Source organism: Erinaceus europaeus, chromosome 5, assembly GCF_950295315.1.
Source record: "Erinaceus europaeus chromosome 5, mEriEur2.1, whole genome shotgun sequence".
Taxonomy (NCBI): Eukaryota; Metazoa; Chordata; class Mammalia; order Eulipotyphla; family Erinaceidae; genus Erinaceus; species Erinaceus europaeus.
Window position 1 is genome coordinate 65,737,166 of NC_080166.1, and position 15,868 is coordinate 65,753,033.

Sequence of the window (15,868 nt, forward strand, 5' to 3'; positions counted from 1 at the left end):
TGGGTTTCATGGATTTTACTATAATATACAGGAGCACAACATATTTCTTTTTTCATTTTTACTGCCACTAGGGTTACCTCTGGGGCTCAGTTGCAGTACTAAGAATCTATGGATCCTGGAGGCCATCATTTCTTTCTTCTTCCTTTCTTTTCCTTTATACTTGACAGGACAGGGAGAAATTGACAAGGGAAGGTGGATAGTGAGAGAAAGAGAAAGACAGATACTTGCAGACCTGCTTCACCTCTCATGAGGAGTACTCCCTTCAGGTGGGAATCAAGGGTTGAACCTTATCTTTGAGCATGGTGATAAGTGCTCTCCCTCTTTATTGATCCCTCCCCTCTCAATTTCTGTCTCTATCCGATAATAAATACAATTTTAAAAAACATTAAAAAATTACCTAGTCACCAAGGCAAAGGTTGAGCACATGATAGGGAAGGGCATTAAATTATAGCCATAAAAGCCAACTATCATATATACCTACAAAATGATACTTTTTAATATTTTCTGGATCTAAAATACTGATTTATAGTAGGAAAGTTGACAGAACGATAGTGTTGAGGCCAGAAACTTAATGCTTCTTAATACCAAAATGTCAACAGTGTATAACAAACAATGAAATCCTTTCCTTTTCTTTTTTAAAATATTTATTTATTATTTATTCCCTTTTGTTGCCCTTGTTGTTTTATTGTAGTTGATATTGATGTCGTCATTCTTGGATAGGACAGAGAGAAATGGAGAGAGGAGGGGAAGACAGAGAGGTGTAGAGAAAGACTGACACCTGCAGACCTGCTTCACCACCTGTGAAACGACTCCCCTGCAGGTGGGGAGCCGGGGGCTCGAACCGGGATCCTAAAGCTGGTCTATGTGCTTTGCTCTACTTGCGCTTAACCCGCTGCGCTACCACCCGACTCCCCAAATAATGAAATTCTTTCAGCACAATATGAAAATTGTTTCTTAGGATGCAGTATACCATATTTAAAAATCTTTTAAACGTTTTTATTGTTTATTTATTTGTATATTTCTTTTTTATTAGAGAATTTAATACTGATCAACAAAATTATGGGAAAATGGGGGTACAATTTCACAGTATTCCCCACTACTAGAGTTCCAAGCTCCCATTCCCTTCAATGGAAACTTCAGTATCTCTCCCAGTGTAACAGACTTGGAGATATATATATCCATCCAAAAATTGCTATATGCTTATTACATTCATAGCAGATTTGTAATAGTTAAAACCTAGAAACAACCCAGATGTCCCACAACAGATGAGTGGCTGAGAAAATTGTAGTATATATACAATGTAGTACTACTCAGCTCTAAGGAATAATGAGTTTATTTTCTTCACTCCATCTTGGACGGAACTTGAAGGAATCGTGTTAAGTAAGATAAGACAGAAAGAGAAGAATGAATAAGGGATGATTCCACTCATAATCAGAAGTTGAGAAATAAGAACAGAAAGGGAAACAAAGCAGAACTTGGACTGGGTTTGGAGTATTACACCAATGTAGAAGACTTTGTGCGGATGGTGGATTATCAGGTCCACCATAGGTAAGTGAGGGTAAGGACAGCAGATGCATTCATTCTTATGATGTTACTACTGCTACAATAGGGTAAAGTCTTGTCAAAGGCTAACTTGGACTGCTTTTGTGTATTGCCCCAAAGCAAAGAACACTTAAAAAGGAGGGCAGAGTGGTGGGTCAGTAGCGCAGCGGGTTCAGCGCAAAGCTCAAGGACCGGCACAAGGATCCAGGTTCGAGCCCCCCCCTCCCCCACCGGTCTGCAGGTGTCTATCTTTCTGTCTCCTCTCTGTCTTCCCCTCCTCTCTCCATTTCTGTGTCCTATCCAGCAATAACAACAACAATCATAACTACAACAATAAAACAAAAAGGGCAACAAAAGGAAATAAATAAATATTAAAAAAAAAAAAAAGGCGGACAGAGAGAGGAGGAGAGGGACAGGGATCTTTCATGTCCTGGTACGTGTGGTTCCTGATGATGTAAAAGGACCTAAGTTGGAGTTGAGTGTTTTTGCAGCTATCTATCATGGTGAGATGAGAAATTGCACCCATGTTTCAACAACTGTACTGTAAACAATTCACCTCTCCAATATAATTAATTCGTGAATCAATTAATGAAAGTAAAATAGGTGTTGAAAGAATATAGAACCATGTATGAGTTTATTTCAACCAATCAATAACCCTCAGATTCCAGAATTGAGCAAACAAAATGGCCTGCTTTCTCATCCCTGTGACCTTGGACAAGATGTTTTCTCTATAGAGAAATATAATTTCCTAATCCCAACCTGTTATTCTAATTCTTCATCCATAAGAAAAAGAAAAAAAAAAAACTTTCGTGTCAATATATCCTCTAGGGAAACCTATTATGACTCCTTTGGTGAGCTTAAATTTTCTCAATTTCCTCTACTAGATTAACTGCTTCATGAAGCCATAGGTTATTTCTTTCTTTCATTCATCTGGTACAAGGTGAAGAGAAGCATCCCTTCCTACATACTAATTAGAATATTTTTGCATGTTCAAAATTTACATATTCCAAAATGAACAGTTATTTCTACAGGAAGAGAAGACCTTTTCTTTGACCTTACAAGCATAGTATAGAGTATATACAACAAATAATTAATCATTATGCAAAGGAGTCATAGTTTTTATTTTCTTCTGGCATACAGATAGGAAAAACTATGTTACAAGTAAGTGATGGGAATTTTAAGGAATACTGAAATAATGCTTTATGATATGCTAGAAATTATCCAGAACTAACCAGATAAATTAACAAAACATCGTAAGTTCATGTTTTAAAAACACAGGATATTTTAAGCCACTTATTTTCATTTTCTTGCACTTTGTTTTATTGAGCCATATTTTCTAAGAAAATATTTAACTTTAAGACATATAACTCAAGGGTGGGGGGAGACAGTGTAAAGATTATGCAAACAAACTCTCATGCCTGAGGTTCTGAGATCCCAGGTTCAATCCCCTGCACCACCATAAGCCAGAGTTGAACAGTGCTCTGGCAAAAAAGGGAAAAAAAAAACATATAGCTCAAGAACTACATAGTCCCTTTGCCTTTTTTTTTTTTAAACTATAACACAATAAGCATTTTGCTAGACTAATTTACTGAAAGTATTGAAGTGCTTGGTTTTGATATAGTTATGTGGCAGAAGTAAAATAACACTGAAGACATGCACAGGAAATCAGTTTCTTGCTCAAATTTCATTTTTGGTATTTATTGACATGAATTTGAACAGAAACATACTAAATTTTCAACTTTTAAAGAGGAGATACTAGTAGGTTCTTTTATTTTAAGCTGCTAGAGAAATTTGAGGAGATAAGAATTATAAAAAGTAAAAAAAAAAGAATTAAAAAATAATAATGCCTAAAACAGCATGTGTTCAATAAATGTTAATTGTTAGTCACTTTAATAATAAAAAAGAATAAACATAATCATTATTACAGAAAAAACAGGGAAAAATAAAAGCAATCAACTCTTGATATTCAGACATCCGAGTTGAGGATCTTATGAAAGATAGCATTATTATCATCTTGAATAGTAAGACAGATAAAAGCCTATGTGAAAATTGGAGACAGTGATAGAAGGGTCTCACTAATGACCTTGGTGAGAAAAATACATTCGGCAGAATCACCGATCCATAAAGCATGTTTCAAGGTGCCTAAAAAGATCTTTGAAAGAGAAAATCAGCAAAGAATAAAGAAGCACTGAATTACAGAAGCAATTGGGATAAAACCATTTTTATAAGTTTTGAATTGTTTTTACTTTTATTCTCAAAGACATCTTATAAGAGTCCTTTAAATATTTTCAACAATTATTCTTATACGGTCTGAAGAAAACAGGTGTGAGGGATTCAGACTATAAAGGGAGTTCTACTTATGAGAGACCAATAAATAAACTTTAAAGAATCATATGCCACTTATGAAATTATATAACAAATTCGATATAGTTATATGACTTTTCCTGTTGTTTTAATGAAATATAAACTGTTACAAAGTGAGTTTTAGGAAGGTCAATTTATTTAATAATTTTAAACATATACTAGTTTTAAATAGTATCAGTTTTTTAGAAGTGGATACAAAATGATATTAATTTTACAATAGTATCAGAGTGATATTTGCCTGGACAACACATGTAACTATTACATAAAAGGAAAAAATTAAATTAATTTTATGCCTGCAATACAACTATAAATGTTATACAAATAGTCCAAGTTTTTACAAAGTTTACAACACTGTTGATTTAAATTTATTTTATTTCAGAGGAGAGGAGAAAAAGATGGCAGAATACCACTCGAAGATATGCTGTGGGTGGGTACCACACGGGACAGGCCCTGGGCTCTACCAATAAGAAAGCTTCTAGGGGTTGGGCAGAGGAGTACCAGGTTAAGAGCTCATAGTGCAAAGCCCAAAGTCAGTTGTAAGGATCTGGGTTCAAGCCCTGGGTCCCCACCTGCAGAGGGGTTGCTTCACAAGCACTGAAGCAGGTCTTCAGGTGTGTCTCTCCCCCTCTCTGTCTTCCCCTCCTCTCTCAATTTCTCTCTGTCATATCCAACAACAACAGCAACAGTAACAACAAAAACAGCAACAACAACAATGGAAAAAAATATGACTGCCAGGAGCAGTGGATTCCTGGTGTAGGCACTGAGCTCAAGCAGAAGAAAGGAATGGAGGGAGGGAGGGAGGGAGGAAGGAAGGAAAGAAGGAAGGAAGGAAGGAAGGAAGGAAGGAAGGAAGGAAGGAAGGGAGGGAGGGAGGGGAGGAGGGAGAAAAGAAGGAAACTTTCAGACCACTAGAAATGATTTTTTATTTTAATAAAATGAACAAAAATATGAGCTAAAGGGGTCTAAAACTATTCTTTATTCAGATGGCTACATGATTTACTACAGTAGAGAGAAGAAGGGCCAGGCAGTGACTCCAATGAACAAGTGCACACATTACAGTGCACAAAGACCTGGGTTCAAGCCCCTAGTCCCTACCAGCAGGAAGGAAACTTCATGAATCGTAAAGCAGGGCTACAAGTGTCATTCTGTCTCTTTTCCTCTCTATACTTCCCTCCCTTAATAGATCTATGCCTCTATCCAATAATAAATAAATAAAAACATTTTAAAAAGTGAGAGAGAAGATGATCCAAAATCTAACAGATTAAGTGAATCCTGAAAAAAGAAAAAAAAAGACCAAGTTGAATTGTTTTATAAAAGATTTTGATAGCTTCATCCTCAGATAATTCCTCTCTTTATGCCTTACATTTCAGGCAGGACCAGTACTTCCTTCTTCTATGATATGTACATGTCCTATCCAAGATAATAAGACACTAAGAATAATTTAAGAAATAAATGTGAGAGTTTGGCAATGTTACACTCAGTAAAGTCTACATGCTACCATGTAGACTTTACTGAGTGTAAAAGACTCAGGTTCAGGCTTCTATCTCCCACCTATAGGGGGGAAACTTCAGTGCTGAAGCAGTGCTGTAGATGTCTCTCATCCTTTGTCTCTATCTCTTTCCTCTCAATTTCTGTCTATATCAAAAAAGAAAAAGAAAGAAGGAAGAGAAGGAGGACAGAAAGATTGCCAGGAGTCACTGATTTTTCATGCGGTCATCAAGCCCAAGCAATAACCCTGATAGTAATGGGAGAGAGAGAGAGAGAGAGGAGGGAGAAGAAGGAGGAGGAGGAGAAGAAGGAGAAGGAGAAGGAGGAGGAGGAAGAGAAGAAGGAAGAGGAGGAGAGGAAGAAATGGGAGGAGGAGGAAGAAAAGAATTAATCTATAAATACAATCTTGAAAAATACAAATTAGTGGCAAGTAAACAAATCAAAGTACAAAGTGCAAAATAGTTTAATCTCAAAAGGGGATAAGTTTTTTTTATAACTTTAATTCTGAATTGACTTTAGATTGATAAAAAATTAAAATAAATCATACAAAGTTATTTTATATTCTTTACTACTCAGAAAGTAAAAATGGAAAGAAGCAAATTTTGCATATGCTCAATTTCTCTTACAACTAACATATTTTCAATGGGAAAAACAGTGTCATAATAAACAGGGCCAAGAACAAGTAAACCAAGTGATTAAAATAAACATCTATCTTAAACCTTTATCTTTAGACAATGAAATAGAAAATATTATGTTTGAGTAACAGTGAATCTATCACAAATATTCTATAGCATATTTTGCATAATATTTGTTGATAATCTCAGTAATTATCTATTAGTAAACACAACATAACCCTGAAGATATATATATATATATATATATATATATATATATATATATATAATTTAAGAGAAATGATATATACAGACTATTTTAAAAACTCTCACGGAATGTTTAAAAACAAGACATTATGGACCAATGAAATATCTCACTTGAATGACTGAATTGAGTAATTAAATTTGTATTCTGACACCTTGCTATATTGCCTGCTAATTTCCAGGAGCTTCCTGCTGGATTATTTAGATTTTTCTGTGTATACTATTGCATCATAATATATCATATCATTTGAAAATAGTGGCAGTTTACCTTTTTATCTTCCAATCTATAGCCCTTGAATTCTTTGCTCTTGCCTAATTGCTATGGAAACAGCTTTCAACATTACACTGAATAGTAATGGTGATAGTGTACAATCTTTTCTAATACCTGATCTAAGTGGGAATTTGTTTTCAGTTTCTCACCATTCAAAATTATGTTGGCTATAGGTCTGCTTTATTGGACTCAATACTGATTAAGACTCCATATATAGACTCCACTAAATTAAGTAATTTTCCATCTATACCCATTTTGGTAGTGATTTGATCAAAAAGGGGTGCTGGATTCTATTAAAGCCTTTCTCTGAATGTATTGAGATAATCATGTGATTTTGTTAAGTTTTTCTTTTATTGATGTGGTGTATCACATTTACTGATTTATTTATATTGAATCAGTGTTTAACCTTACTAGACACCTTAAGGATTTAGAAGAAGAACAAAGGAACTCAAAAGCAACCAGAAGGACTGAAATAGTTAACATTAGGAGAGAAATAAATAATATCAAAAGTAAGGGATCCACACAAAAGATTAATGAAGTTAGTGTTAATTCTTTGAAAGGGTAAGCAAAATTAACAAACCCTTGGCCAGACTCACTAAAAGAGTGAGAAGAATAAAGATGATTTTTAAACTTTATTTAAGTATTTTTATTTATTGGCTAGAAACAGTCATAAGTGGAGAGAGAAGGAGGTGATAGGGAGAGAAAAAGAGAGACACACCTGCAACACTAGTTCAATGCTTGCAAAGCTTCCGCTTTGCAGTTGGGGACCTGAGGCTCAAACCAGGTTCTTGCGCCCTGTAGCACATGTGCTCAACCAGCTGTGCCACCAGCTGGCCCCAAATAAATACTATTTTAAGTTAAAGAGGAAACATCATAACAGACACCACAGAAATCCAAAATATCATTTAAAGCTTATATGAACAACTATATGCCACCAACCTAGAGAACCTGGAAGAAATGGACAAGTTCCTATAAACATATGACCTTAAAAAAATGAACTAAAAGGATCTAGAAAACATGAACAGACCATTCACAACCAAAGAAACTGAATCAGTTATCAAAAGCCTTCCCAACAATAAAAGTCCAGGACTAGGTAGTTTTTATAATCAATTCTGTAAAACCTCTGAGAAAGCTAATACCCATACTTTTTTAGTTCTTCCAAAATATTGAAGACACAGGAATACTCCCCTCCACCTTCTATGAAGACAACATCACCTTGGCACCAAAAGCAGACTTAGACACAACAAAAAGAAAGAAAACTACAGACCAATATCTCTGATGAAAATAGATGCTAAAATATTGAACAAAATTCTAGCCATCTACAAAATGGGATTTATCCCAGGTATGCAAGGTTTTTAATTTTTTTGAAAAAATTATTAGTAATTTAGTAATAATTAACAAGACTATAAGATAAGAGGGGTACAATTCAATTATTTAAGAAGCTAAAAGATCTGATTACCCTGTTTTCATTTTAACTGCTTTCCTTGATACAGCAAAGTTCTATGTGATCCCTAGTTCTTACCACTTTTAATTACATTATATCTGAGCCATCCTACATGTTCTATGTTGCCCCCACTTAGCTATGTATAAATTTGATACAAGCTCCCCACCATTTATTATTATGCCCTATTTTCTTGTCTTCATCAGGGCTTTACCACTGTGGCATGACTTACTGTGAGAGACAGAAGGAGAGAAGGATAGATAGTATATCACTGACTTTTCTGCTAATGAAGTAAATGCTGGGCTGGTGGTAGGATATTATGCATCACAAAGCAGGCAACCTCATGGATGAGCTTGTGCTGACCCTAATATCACTTATGGATTCAAGCATTAAATCTCATGGGCCAGCAAAATAGCTCACTTGGAATAGTTTACTGCTCTGCTATGGGTACCACTCAGATTCCAACCTGGCTTTCACCTCATTGAAGGAAGCTTCCATGTTGTTGTGATCACTTTCATTCTCTCAATCTCTCTCTCTCTCTCTCTCTCTCTCTCTGTCTGTCTATCTCTGTCTCTCCTCTCTCTCTCCTCTCTTCTCTCTCTTCTCTCTCTCTCTCTCCACCTGTCTCAAAAAATAGATGGGGCCTGTTAGTGGTGTATCCAGTTAAACACATATGTCACTATGTGCAAGGACTCATCCCCCATCTGCAGGTGTCTCTCTTTCTCCACCCCCTTTTTCTTTTAATTATTTTTATTTATTGGATGGAGACAGCCAGAAACTGAGAGAGTAAGGAGAGCTAGAGAGGTGTAGAGCTACAACACTGCTTCATTGCTCTAAAAGCTTTTCCCCTGCAGGTGAGGACCAGGGGTTTGAACCTGGGTCTTTGTGCATTGTTTCAAGTACACTCAACCAGGTAGACCTCCACCCTCTCTACCACTCTAAGCCCCACCCCTCTCAATTTCTCTCTGTGTTATCAAATATATTAGGAGGGAAAGAAGGAAGGAAGGAAGGAAGGAAGGAAGGAAGGAAGGAAGGAAGGAAGGAAGGAAAGGAGGGAGGGAGGGAGGGAGGGAGGAAGGAAGGAAGGAAGGAAGGAAGGAAGGAAGGAAGGAAGGAAAGAAGGGAGGGAGGGAGGGAGGAAGGAAGGAAGGAAGGAAGGAAGGAAGGAAGGAAAGAAGGAAGGAAGTTAGGAAGGATGGCTAAATAGGAGTAGTGGAGAATTCATTAGTACAAGCACAGACACAGAGCCCAGTGATAACACTGGTGGCAATTAAAAAAAAAAAAGAAAGAAAAAAGTGATAGAAAAGAAACTCTCATAGCAAAAGACTCTATTAAGGACAAAGTAAAAACTAAAGAAGAAAAATAGGGAATGAATTAAGGCAGAGAGAGGGAATAAAAACAGATGACAAAAAATAAGGAGCATATTCTCACTATAGTCAATAATCATGTAGCAGGATTACTTGTATAAAGAAACCCTCGTAAGTTTAGTTTTGTTAAACTTCAACAGTAGAGTCAAATTTTAGAACCCATATATCAGCATTTATTAGAAAATAATTAAACACTGGAATTTAGCAAATCTTAGGATCAGTACCAAGTTCATATAATATAACCAAGCAAATAAGAACATAGTGTAAATAGTAAATGCATTAATGCAACTTTCAGGATATGTAAAATATCAATAATTGCTATTTAAAGTTTTTATTTTTTTCTAAGTATATACTTTTATAATTCGATTTATGTTCAACATTTATTTAGGTAATAATAAAGTAGGTATTATAACTTGAATTTTAAAGAGATAAACAAAAACCATCTATAAAGGATTTTAACTAGGGCAGAGGTAGATCACATAATGGTTATGCCAAGAGACTCTCATGCCTAAGGTTTTAAAGTCTCAGGTTCAACACCCCCTGACCCCCACACCACTATGAATCAGAGCTGAGTAGTGATCTGGTTAAAAAAAAAAGGATTTTAATACCCCCCACATCTATACCAACCTCAGTGCAGAAGCCCAGTTATATGATTTCTTTTTTAAAAAATATATTATTTATTTATTCATTTATTCCCTTTTGTTGCCCTTGTTGTTTTATTGTTGTAGTTATTCTTATTGTCGTCATTGTTGGATAGGACAGAGAGAAATGGAGACAGGAGGGGGAAGACGGGGGGGGGGGAAGGTAGATACCTGCAGACCTGCTTCACTGCTTGTGAAGAGACTCCCCTGCAGGTGGGGAGCTGGGGGCTCGAACCAGGATCCTTACACTGGTCCTTGCACTTTGAGCCACATGCATTTAACCCGCTGCACTACCGCCCGACTCCCTAGTTGTATTATTTCTTTCTAAACCTCTGCTCATTTAACCATGAGGGCCCACATGCCCGTATGCCTCTCCCAATCCATATCAAATAATATTGCATCTGCCGATCACAACCTAACCAACACAGCGATTGCCACCTCAACATGCTTCACTTCAGACTGTGTCCAGAGACTTCATGTGTGGAATGACAACCTTTCAACTTCATTACTCGGGTGAGACCTTTCCTTTCATAATATACTCTAATTTCATCTCAGGTGTTTCACTTTCTTTCTTTCTTTTTTTTTTTTTTTTTTTGAGGAGGGGAACCATCCAAATTTATTCTCCAACAGACAGCATCAGCAGGTAAAACTACAGGGGTTTCTCCATAGACCATACATTCCCAAGCCATTAATTGCTTAAAGTTATCAAGTTTAACAGTGAGAAAGCCTCTTGTGTGATCTTTGTAACAGTAACCATTTCACATTGTAAACAGGTATTATACCGTCGTCGTGTTATTCACTTACAATCCCAGAAGGCACAACTTGGCAAAGAAAAAAAAATTAGATGAATTAGATGCAATAACCAAGAGAAAAACTTTTTGATAAGTCTTAATCCACAAGGAAGTATTCTTCACCCAGAAGTCAGGCTCTTCCTTTCCCCTTTGTCAAGCCATGAAGAGTAATGTCTTACTTGCTTCATGTTACATATATAAAAATATTAAGAAAAAAAAAACCTACTAGAACATCTTGAACATCCAGCTGTTTCCACCAATACATGAACTTAGGCTCTAGACAGGGTCTATGAACACTTCAGCGGTCACAAAATGAGAAAAATAAAGACCATGACTACAAAAGAAAGATAATAATAATAATAAATGAGGTAGATAAATTAAAGCTTTCAGACCCAGGACCTTGCCTGCTCCAACCTTGCAGCCTTCATGCAATTCTTGGGGGAGGGCGTCTTCATAATAACTTGTCATTAAGTCACAACATGGAGATTTACTTAAGTTACGTGAATTATTTTGTGAACCTATAATAAACATACCCTTATGTGTTTCTTCAAGAACAAAAAACAAAACACCACAGTTCAACAGAGTAGGCACGGGCAAACTAAAAGTCACCTCAACTCTCCTGTCCAGGTGTCTCTCTCTTCTGGTGTTCAGAAAGAAAGGCACCTAGAAAAACAGAGGTCCACTGGCACTCTTGTGGGGGTTCCAATTAAACTATTTAAATAAGCAGCAACACACAGTGGGCTAAGGACCAACATCAGTCTATTTGAGGGCATTTTACTTAAGGTTCTAAGGCTGAATAGATTTTGTAATTCTATCAATACAACCTTAGTTTAAAAAAAAAAGTAAGAGAAAATAGCTGTGTGTTGGGGGTGGGGGCAACACACATTCAAACCAGGTCCCTAATCAGCTGGTCTGTCCACTTACCCACATTCAGTTACCACAAACATGTACAGCCCCTCTTCTCCCTAGTGAGGCTAAGCAGTTCTTTTCCATTGTGGTTAAATTCGAACTCGAAACATACATCATCCATCTTTGGAAATAATACAAAGCCCTTATGCATACAGTTTGTTGCAAGTAACAAAGCTACTTTGCAAGACCCGCTTCTTTCCAAAGTTAGAAAGAAAAAATATTAGTATGGATTTTTTTCTTTTTTCCTTTTTTTCCTGGGGGCGTGGGGTGGGGAGGGATGGCAAAGCAGCACAGTAATTTTGTGATTGTAGGACTTGCCTGAGGTTGCGGTCAGAACTGTAAACATCAATTGCATATTAGTAACAAAAATAGGAGATGGGTTGTTTTTTTTTTAAGTTATCCAGTTCTAGGTCACATTGCATGTTTCCTTCAACCTGGGCTCTCCTTTAGTTTAGCTGACTGCAATCTTGTTCTCTTCCAGGAAGTGAGGGAATTGGGACTTTGGGAGGCCATCATCAGCAGCTGGTTTTTCCATATCAGTGCTGAGAACTGACTGGAAGCCATCCATCTTGGAGATAGTGGTGTTGTTCACCATGGAGTTGGCCCCCAGGGACACTGGGAGAGTTTGGATGCCACCACTCTGGATCACAGAGATCTCATTGGTCTTCATGGCCAGACCACTATTGAGCATGGTGGTATACTGGTTCCACACCATGGGGTACACATTCACTGAAGGTGCCAGGGCTTCCTTGGGGAACATCTCAGGCACCCTCTTTGTATCTGTTCCAATCAGAGCCATGGAATTCTCAATAGCCAGCTTCCTCCCACGTCAGGCAGAGCTATTGTTGGCACCATGTGTCATGTAGTGGACCTTCAGGTTGCCTTTGGTGGTAAAAGCTCACCCACAAATGTTGCAGACAAAGGGCTTCTCTCCAGTATGTGTTCGCTCATGAATCTGAAGAACACTGGCAGATGAGAAGTTCTTCCCACATCGAGTGCAGCCGTGCTGCTTGGTCTTTGGGCGTGGCTGGGTGGCTAACAGAGGTATCACACCTGGGGACATGGTTGCAGGTCCAACAAATGCACTGGGAATTTCCACTTTGACATAGGTTGGCTGGGATCATATAAATGCTGGTGGGAGACTGCTGCGACCTTCCATCTCAGTGCGGCTGCTCTCAGAGCATTCTGCTTTGTGCGCTTCAGGAGACTTGGACTTGATACTTTCTGCTTGGCTATTGGCTGGGGAGACAGCCTGGAAGGCATCTGGACTTCGGCTCTGATACTCCTGGTCTCCCATCACTGAGGATGATGAGTCATTGGTCAAACCGTCACTCTCCACCGAACCATTTTCTCTGCTGCTCTGTCGCTGCAGGACCAGAGGAGCAGGACCCACTTTCCCTGGGGCATCCAGAGATGCCATCACAGGGAACTCCAGAGTAGGTGACCCTGAATGGATACTGGGAAGAGGAGTGGAGATCTTCAAGGCACCCTGGAAGCAGACCTCATCAATCTCGATGCTCTCGATGTCATCCGGACACATGGCACTTGTGCTGCCATTCTCACTGACCATCATTGGCTCTGCCCCTGAAAAGTCACAGGGATTCTCTGGTAAGGGTGTGTTGGGGATCTGCCCGCCCATGTGCATCCGAATATGCTGCTGCAACATGACGGCATTGGTGAACTTCTTCTGGCAGATGGGGCAGGAGTGCTGCATTTTTAACAGAGGTGTTGGTTCTGTGAACCCCAAGGTGTGTCTTCAGATTGCCTTTGGTGGAGAAGGCCCGGCCACAGATCTTGCACTGGAATGGCCTCTCCCCGGTGTGGGTTCGATAATGCATTTTGAGGGAGCTCTGGCAGCTCAGCACTCGATGGCAAATGAGACATTCATTAGGGTCAATGGGGGCCTTGTCTATGTTCTCTACCAGCTGCTACAATTTCAGGGTCTCTGACCCTGGCTCGGGTGTCCCACTCCCTTGGAAGCTACAAACCCTTGGGGAGTTAAGGTTGGGCCCCACCCCAGGAAGAGTAACTCCATCCTCCCTTTCGGGGGAAGGCCCAGGCTGTAGGTCACTGGGCAAGGGGCCACCCAGGAGGTCCTTGGGGGTAGTCCCTGAGGAGAGATTCTGAGGTATCCCTAGGTGGGGTGTGGGTGTCCCAGGTACAAGGACAGGCTTGCTATCTAAAGAGAAACTAGATTCGTCTAGAGGGACAGGAACAGACAGTGCATAGGGAGTGCCATTGCCTGCTGCCATCTTGTCCTGGAACTCGGCAAACAGCTGGGGGTTTGCCTTCACCTGGGGGTGTCGATGAAAGTGAACCTTGAGATTGCCCTTGGTGGTGAAATGGTGGCCACAGACAGAGTACACAAAAGGTCTCTCTCCAGTGTGGGAGCGCAGAGGTGGATCTGCAAGGAGCTATCAGTTCCAAAAAGCTTGCTACAGTACTTACACTTGTGCTTGTAGAGAACGGCCTCATCTTTGGGTTTGACCTCCACCGGGGAGATGTTCGGGGGTTTTCCTTTCCCCTTCTTGGATGGAGCTAAGGCCACAGTGGAGAACGGGTTCTGGAAAAGCACAGAGCCTGGGGTCTGAGGTAGCAAAGTACCAGGGAGGCGTGACATGACATTGGGGAGCACCCTGGTCCCATCTGGTTTCACAGCAAAGGACGTCAGCCCAGAGCACCCAAAACAGGTGGTGGAAGGGAGGTTGGCATGAGGTAGCTTGGCTTGCTTCAAGGCATCCAGAGACAGACCTTGGCCTCCAGCTTTCTGGTTGAGCAAAGCCACGGCTGCAGACACCTGCTGGGACATGTGGCCGCCTAAGGTCTTGAGGGCATCAGCACCAGACTCACCAGAATGGAGGTAGTCTCAGGCCCACATGTTCATGTAGTTGCGGATCTCCTCAGTGAGCTGGAGCTGGTGAAGCTGCTGCTGCTGCAGACACAGGAGCTGCTCCAAGACCCACAAGAAGTTGTTGGCACCAGGCAAGGGGGCGAGCTGGTTCACTGTTGCCTTGGTGCCTCGTAGGGCTTGGAGAGTGACATTAGTGTTGGCTACTTTGCCTTTGGGTAGATAGCTTATGTTCTGGGGTGTGGGTGGCAGGCTGGGCTCTGTCTTTAAGTACATGACAGGCTCTGTGCTTGGCTTCTCCTTTCTGTCCCCTGAGCTGCTGCTGTCCTCCTCCTTGTGACCATCCTTGTTGCCTGGACTACTGCCCCTGCGGCTACAGACAGACTATGACCCACATAGTCAACGACTGCCACCTCTCCAGATTCAAAGGAGGTCTCGAAACTTTACATCAGGCTCAACCTGACGCTGTTAACTGGCTACAGAAGAAGGGAAAACACTAGAAGAAGAAGAAGTGGCTGGTGGCTCAGCATAGTTCCTGGGAAGTCTTCTGAAGGCACTGGCCCTTCACTGTCATTCATAATGAAGACAGGTGGAGTTTTAGTGCAATTTTTCTTATGCTCTAAGAACTCAGAGAAGCTGAAGAACTCTGCACAGCACTTGTCACAGATGTGAGTATCCTCCCTGCTGGGCCCTTTTACCACTGCACCATCCCCATTCATGTCTTCACTGCTTCCTGGGTGGTTCAAAGAAGCACCCACTGCCCCGCCACCCTCGCCTGGGAGGCTGCATCTGCGGACTCTGCAGCTGCGGGCTGCAGCTTGCCCTGGTCCTCCTCCGAGTTGATGTGTTGGGGTTTCTCCTGCTTGCGCCTCAACATGGTGCGAGCATCGGGGCGCCCCAGGAGAACCGCGCTGATGGAGCCCACTCCGCCTGTGGTTCACTTTCTAACAAAGTCCCAAAACCTAGATATACACCAGTTTCTGTGAGAGAGAGCACACGTTCACACGTATCCGTAAACTACTGCAAAATATATACCTGAATGTACATATAAATCTGGCTAGAATGTAACATGTAGCAGTTTAATCTGGACAAGGTTAAAGGAGTGGATTTTAAAGTTGTTGTCAACTGGGCTCCATCTGTCCATGGTTTGGCTTTTCTGAGAGTAGCTTCTCTTTCAGCTCAAGGTCAGTGTCAATGTAGTCTTAAAACAGCAACTGGAGTAAATTTGATTTTGCAGAAGCCTGGGGCTATTGCTTATATTTTCTCTGGTTCAATGTCTGTATCTGTTCCCAGATGCCCATTCAAATAATCATTCACATCATATATTA

General features: G+C 40.1%; 1 pseudogene; it reads right to left on the reverse strand.

The window, feature by feature from the left end:
- Positions 1-11,644: 11,644 nt before the first annotated feature.
- LOC103125406 (sal-like protein 4) lies at positions 11,645-15,417 on the reverse strand (annotated as a pseudogene).
- Positions 15,418-15,868: the final 451 nt, after the last annotated feature.